The sequence below is a fragment of the Rousettus aegyptiacus genome, unplaced genomic scaffold (assembly GCF_014176215.1).
Source record: "Rousettus aegyptiacus isolate mRouAeg1 unplaced genomic scaffold, mRouAeg1.p scaffold_m13_p_4, whole genome shotgun sequence".
Taxonomy (NCBI): domain Eukaryota; kingdom Metazoa; phylum Chordata; class Mammalia; order Chiroptera; family Pteropodidae; genus Rousettus; species Rousettus aegyptiacus.
This window is the reverse complement of record NW_023416307.1, coordinates 121,535,166-121,542,449: the sequence shown is the minus strand read 5'-3', so window position 1 is coordinate 121,542,449 and position 7,284 is coordinate 121,535,166. Positions and strand designations below refer to the sequence as shown.

General features: G+C 39.0%; 1 pseudogene; it reads right to left on the bottom strand.

Annotated features, from left to right (window-relative positions):
- Positions 1-5,051: 5,051 nt before the first annotated feature.
- Positions 5,052-5,170, bottom strand: LOC118602001 (annotated as a pseudogene).
- Positions 5,171-7,284: the final 2,114 nt, after the last annotated feature.

Here is a 7,284-nt window from a genome sequence, read left to right as displayed (position 1 = left end):
TAACACGACATCTGTATACTCCATTGAAAATATTCATTCTTCGATGCAGGCGCAGATCCCTTTTCAGCACATTAATCCACTCCCCAAATCAGATTGGATATGCAAAACAAAAACGATTTGCTATCCCTGATTCCCTTTTTCCAGCTCTACACTCTGGTTCTGGCTTTTTTGATTCTGTGTTCCAAGCCTTCCACTCCCTGCTCTCCTCCACTCTCTCCAAACCAAATAGGTCTTCCAGGGGGTCAGAGCCTGCCTGTTAGGGAGGCAGCCGCAGCACTGAATTCATTGAAGAGAATAGCGAGAAGTGCAATGATGACATTTCAAGGAAAGAAAAGAGAGTTTCTAACCCCATCTAGTCCTATTTATGATGTCTTTACACACCTACCTCTAACCCCCCAGGAAATATGGTTTAATCATGTGCTTTGAATCTTATACTAGAGATACCATCTGTGGAGCCTGCAGTGTATCAGACCTTATTTTATGTGATTATTTTGCTACCTCAATTCATCATATAATACCCCAATGAAATAGCCATTACTATATGCTCGTTTTAACAGGCTGAAACACAGAGAAAGAAGGTGACTACTCGAGGTCATGCAGCTATGATAGAACTTAGATTCACTGATTTCTCTTCCCCCTCCAGATGCAGCTTTGGAACTGAGGGAGACAAGCAAATGGTAACATTTGTGTAATCCACAGTCTTTTCCAAATGGTACTACCAGAAGGAGAGGCAGCACTTCCCCTCCTTACCCCTAAATGGCAATGGAGGGCAGACCAAGGCTCGGCCTCAAACTCAGCCTTTTATCTTAAAGATAATTTATTGATAAGTGTTGAAGAATTACAGTGTCCAATCCCACAGTCCATGGATGTTGCTAGGGTAGTTATTTGGACATTATTCATTTGCTTGTCTGGGTCTTGGAATCTTGACATTTTAAGGTAGGAGGCTACAGAGTGTCCACCCCAAAATACTGATAGAATGAGTCAGTATTTCATCAAAAGCATTGGCTGGAGAATTCACCCATCTGGCCTCGGCAATCTGGCCTCCTAGACAACTGCGGAAATAAATAAAACAAAATAAGAAAAGGAGAATAACAACTGCTACTATTTATTGAGTTCCATATGCCAAGTGCCATGATAAGCATAAAAATATACATGCAAGAGTATATATATTCCTAAAATCCAAACAATATTCCTTTGTATTTCTTCGGTGAAGGGGAAATTTTCATACTTTGAGAAAGTGATTTTTCACAAGACCCTAAAGTCTTTTGGTATAGAGGCAGACGAATAAGGTGGGCAATGGAACTAAGTGACAGCTGTATTTGATCCAAATGAAATGGTAACTATAGAGTAATAAGATCAATTTCCTAAGTAGCTCAGAAATTAGCGCTTAAGACTGATAAATAGGGGTCCCTGGAATGTTTTTGAATAGTGGTAGGCCTCAAAAAGAATATTTATAGTCAAGGTGACTTTTTTCCCTATGCAAAAAGAAAGTAGTATGTATTCGTTTTCTAATATTGCAAAGGCCATTTTTACTGTAAAAAGTAGATAATAGAAAAAATCAAAAACAAAATTATTTGAAATTTCCTGTTATTATTTTTGTGTTTCCAATTTTGTTGCCATTAAAATTAATGAATAGTCTTGTATTTATATATATATTTTTGTGCATCCCTGATTATTTACTTAATATAAATTTCTAGAAGTAAGATTTCTGGACCAAGTTTATGTGCAGTTTTTAAAAACTTTCAAAATTCATTGCCACATTGATAAGTAAAAAATATTATGTTAAGGTGTATGTTTTAATCATTAATAAGATGTAACTTTTATAGATTTATTTATTTGCAGTTGTTCTTTTGTGGGTTGCCTGTTCATGACTTTAGCTTATTTTTATATTGAAATATTTATGTTGTTTTTTAAAGAAATGTTCATATACAAAAAAAAGCAAACCCTTTGTATGTCATGTATTTCATTTTCTCTAATTTGTTAGCTGCCTTTCAATCTTTAATGATTTTTTAAATTGCTTTTTTACTTTCATGTAGTCAGATATATAGATCTTTTCCTATATGGTATCTGTCTTTGCTTATATACTTCGAAAGGCATTTCTAAAATGGATTCACAAAGGCAACTGCTTTGCAGAGAACAACATGTTTTTAGATGTATAAACACTGATATATTGTTTTCAAAGTCTCAGTACTTTGTAGTCGCACTTTTTAATGTATTTATTCAATCATTTTTTAAAAACTAACATTCAATCAGTACCTCTATTTGCCAGGCTCTCTGCCAAAAGTTGGGAGTGCAGTGATGAATATTTTAAGAGCTCAGAGATCACCCTGACTTCACTCTACTTTACCCAAAGCCAAACTTGGCAATCCAGAAAGTAGCAGGACGAAGGAAAACAATGATGTCACTCTCCTCAGTCTCTCTCCTTGAACTAGTCTGTCCCATACACCTCGGTACTTTATGGAGTTCTCATCTAGGTCTTCATTTCCTCTCATTCCTCACAAGGTCTGTGGGTGATCAACTCCAATGACTGTGGGAGTTTGAGTACCCCCATATCACCCTCCTGAGCATCAGAGCTATATCTGCCACCGTTATCTCCACTTGTGGATCCCACAGTCACCTCGAACTCAACATATCCAAAATGGAGCTCATCACTGTACTCATGAATGCCACACCTCCTTTGTTCAGCTTAGTATATGGTCTCACTATTTACCAGGAACCCAGGGATTATTCTTCATTCCTCACCCTTCTAGCATTTCTGGCATCTAACCAACCACCAAATCCTGACATTCAACCTCCTAACATTTCATCTCCATCCCCTTCTTTCTAAATGCACTACCAAGACCTTACTCTGGGCCCTCTCATCTTGCACTGGCTTACTGCCTCAGCCTCCTAACTAAACTCCACACTTCCTGTCTAGTCCTCTTCCAACCTATCTTCCACCCAATAGCCAGAGTGATCATTCTAAAGAGTATCTCTGACCACATTCCTCCTTCAGCTGGTCTTCACTTGCCTCAAGAGAAAGTTTGCGCTCCTGAGCTGGTCCTACAAAACCTTCTAAGATGTGGCGCTTGCCACCCTCTCTAAACTCATCTGTCATATTCCATCCCCATCCCTTCCTCTCATTCCATAAACTGCTTGCAAATCCCTAAATGTACCAAGCATTCTCTTGCCTCCAGGGCCTTTCAAAAGCTGGTTTTTAAAAGCTGTTTGGAACTCTTCCTTCCCACATAGTCACCTGGCTAGCTTCCATTTATCCATGGGGCTCAGTTTAGATATCATTTCCTCCAGAAAACCTCATTTGAAACCCACCCCCATGTCCAATGACTTGATTAAGTGTCCCTCCCCTCTTCTCCCACAGTCTCCCTTCTTATCTTACTTACTATACCATAATCACCTGTTTGCTTGTTTGTTTTCCCCTTTAAGTTGTGGCATAGCTGCACAGGTTATACATTGCACAACCCCCAAGATACAATGATGTAAAGGGTGGCCCCTTTACAGAGTTATACAGTGTATATCCTACACAACTGTATCTGAAAGCCTACCTGTGACCCCTTTGAGGAGCAGGAGGACTTATCTTGTTCACTCTCATGTAACATATGTGCTCAGAAAATAATTGTTGAATATATGGATGGATAGATGAATGATGAATGGGTTGATGAATAGATAGATGGATATAAAACTTATTCCTTGGTCTCCATATCTTTTGGCCAGTGAAAGTCTACACCCTTCATTATCCTTATTATCCATCTCCCATCTGCCCTACTTCACCTCTAATTAATTTACCACCTAACCTATCTTCCAAGCAAGTACCTTATTTAAAGGGGTTAGTCTTTATGTTGCTTAAAATCAAGACATTTCTCTTTAGTTGTCCCAATTCCTAGGAGTCTCCTGAAGTTTTAATTAGCAATGACTGATGACCTAGGATTATGTGGGTTTTCATATCTGACATTAGAAAAAGTTAACCAAATTCTCTGCTCTATATCCTAGGGCATAGAAGATTGGAAGAAAAAAACAACTGAACCTTCCTTCCTTCCCCCCACCTTTCCTTTATTTTCCCACTGTGCAAAGAGAAATTGCCTTTGGAAAATTACAGAGTTTTCCCTTCTGCACCCTAAAGAACAAGAAAAAAACAAAACACACACACACAAAAAAAAACAGTTTACAAGAATTACAACCAAGGAACTGAGCCGAAGAAACATTTGAAGATGTACTATGCAGATATGCCAAATAATAGAAGTCAGACTCAACAGGACAAATATCATATAATTTCATTTATATGACATTCTTACAAAGGTAAAACTATAAGATCTAAAAACAAATTAGTGTTCCAGGGGTTGAAGGGTTGGTAAACTGGAGATGGGGGTGGGGGGAGTGGGAGGGGAGGAATAGAAGTGTTCTATATCTTGATCATGGAAGTGGTTACAAAACCGTATGCATTTGTCAAAACTTACAGAACTGTACACTTGAAGAATTTTACTATATGTAAATTATACTTTAATTTTTTTAAATGAATAAAGTCATACCATGCATAAATCAGTAACAACAAAGTAAATGAGAAGAATGCAGAAGGTAATGTATGGTAAATTCAGTCCTACTAGTTTCTATTCATTTTCTACTTCTGGAAATCCACTGCGAACATCATTTTTTCTCACTCTTTTGATTATCCTCTCTTTACTCCTCTCTTTTCTCAAACTAAAACAGACTTAGACTTGAAATTTGTGTTTCTACTTCCCAGCATATGAATCCTGGACAAATCGCTCAACCTCACTGAACATTGGTTTCTGGGGTTTTTTTATCTGCAGACCAGGGAAAACCATATCCATCTCCAGGGGTTTTCTATGAGTGCTAAAATAGATGTAAGTGAAAGCAGACACAGTGTTTTGGAAAAATGTGTAGGTGCCATTTTATTTATCCACCCATCCCATCCATCATCTACTGATCATTTAGGATTAAAAGGGAAGAAGGACCAGGAAATTCACTTTGTTAAGGGTCCAATGATACTGTAGCAAACACCTTCATTTAAAGTTTTCTATTCTTATTTATTTTTTTAATGCCTACAGCACCTGGTCTTCCTAGATGGTCTCCCAACCAAGTACTAACTAGGCCGGACCCTGCTTAGCTTCTGAGATCAGATGAGATCAGGCATGTTCAGGGAGGCATGGCCGTAGACTAAAGTTTTTTATTTAATCCTCCCAACCCCACAAAGAAACTCAGATATAGAAATATCAGGTTGTGCAGCCAGGAAAAGGAATCAACAAAATATAAATTTTTCTGAGTCTTCCTATTCCTTCCCCAGGTGTCAGAAATTCTGTTTTTCAAATGTTATTTCCTTTGGCTGTCACAACAATCCTACAAGGCACATAGCCTTATCACTATTTTATAATCGTGGAAACTTAGGGGTTGTCTCTTGCTCAGAAAACCATAAGCTAGTAAATGACTCACTCCTACAGCTCTAGTTCAGTTCTTGTCACTGTTAATTGGTCCAGGTCAAGTTTCCAAGCATGGCACTCACCCTCCTTTGAGAAGACCCAGGCTGTGTGTGATGCATTGCAAGGTCAGCACACAAAAGAGAAGATGCTATCACTGCCCCGAGGGATAGGAGATGTCTGGAGTTTAAAAACATCTTGGCAGGTAAAGAATCTTCATGGTGTATGTACTTTTCCAACATTCGGAGTATGAATTTGAACCCGTTACTTCCGCTTTCTGAACCCCAGTTCTCTCCTGTTAAACTGGCTTTATTATGCATACCTGTCAGAACTGTGGTGGGGATTCAATGAGATATATATGCAAAAGTACCCAGCATGAGAATGGTCCCTCCTGTTCTCAGTATCTGCCCTCCCCAAGGCTCAGATCCACCACCTACCCATGTTCAGGTTGGAGGCTTGGGAGAAGAATTCTAAGGAGAAAAGTTTATGGGGTACATGCTACCTGAGGATGTTGGGTACTTGGATCAAGGCCGCAGTCCTTTATCATAGCAAGATGTCTTTGGATGTGGAAGTGAGAGTTATTGGTATAGTTACCTATGCTCTGGACAATGCACAGGGACTGAAGTCAAGCCTTGGGGCACAAGTGGGCATTATTCCCATGAGACTCTGTTGAAGAAGGTCCTCAATTCTCAACAGTAAGAGGACAGCAAAGCCCTTAAAACAGAGCAAGGAAGCCCACAGACATTAACTCATTTCCCAAAAGCTCCTGGTTGCAGGTAATTGACAACATTTGCACAGATAGAAACCATACGGTGAATAGAAGTTGGCTTACCTCCCGTCTGTGTGGTCCTTTCATGTTCACATCCTCAAACCCTCTACCTCCTGATTTCCCCTCTGACTCTCTCCTTCTCCCCTCTAATATGAAAAACTATTCTGTAGTTTTGAGTACAAGAGGCCTTGATTTGAATCCTCAATTTTTTTTCCCCAAATGCATTGAGTATGCTCTAAATTCTTTCATTCCTTTGACTGTGAAGGCTTTGGGAACTCAAAAGCCAAAGCATTACTCTTTCCTCTGCCAAGCACCTTCCCTGGGATAATTTGTCTCAGAATAATCTAGCCTAGTGGTTCTCAAAGTAACTAGCAATAACTGCATCACCTGGAAACTTGTTACAATTGCAAGTTCTCAGGCCCCATCCCAGACCTACTGAGTCAGCAGCTGAAGGAGTGGGGCTCAGTAATGCGTTTTTTTTTTTTTAATTAAGTTTATTGGGATAACATTGGCTAATACAATTATATAATTTTCAGGTGTACATTATAATTTGACATCTGTATATGTTATTGTGTTTACCACCCAAAGACTAGTTTCCTTCAGCTACCATATATCTGATCCTCTTTACTCACTTTACCCTCTCCTACCTCCCTAAATTTGACTCCCTTTACCCCATCTACCTTTCCCATCCTCCCTGACCCCCTTCTCTCTGGTCCCCACTAGTCTTTAGTCAATGTCCATGAGTCTCTGTTTGTTTGTCCTATTTGTTTGTTGCTTTTAGGTTTATATCCCACATATAAGTGATATCATGTGATTTTCAATTTTTTCTATCTGGCTTATTTCACTTAACATGATTATCTTGAGATCCATCCATGTTGTCACAAATGGCAGTATTTCACCTCTTCTATGGCTGAGTGATATTCCATTGTATATACGTACCACTGTTTCTTTAGCCAAACATCCATTGTAGAACATTTCGGTTGTTTCCATATCCTGGCCACTGTGAATAATGCTGCTATGAACATCAGTGTGCAAATATCTTTTCGGATACAGGCTTTCAAATCTTTGGGGTAAATACCCAGTGGAGGA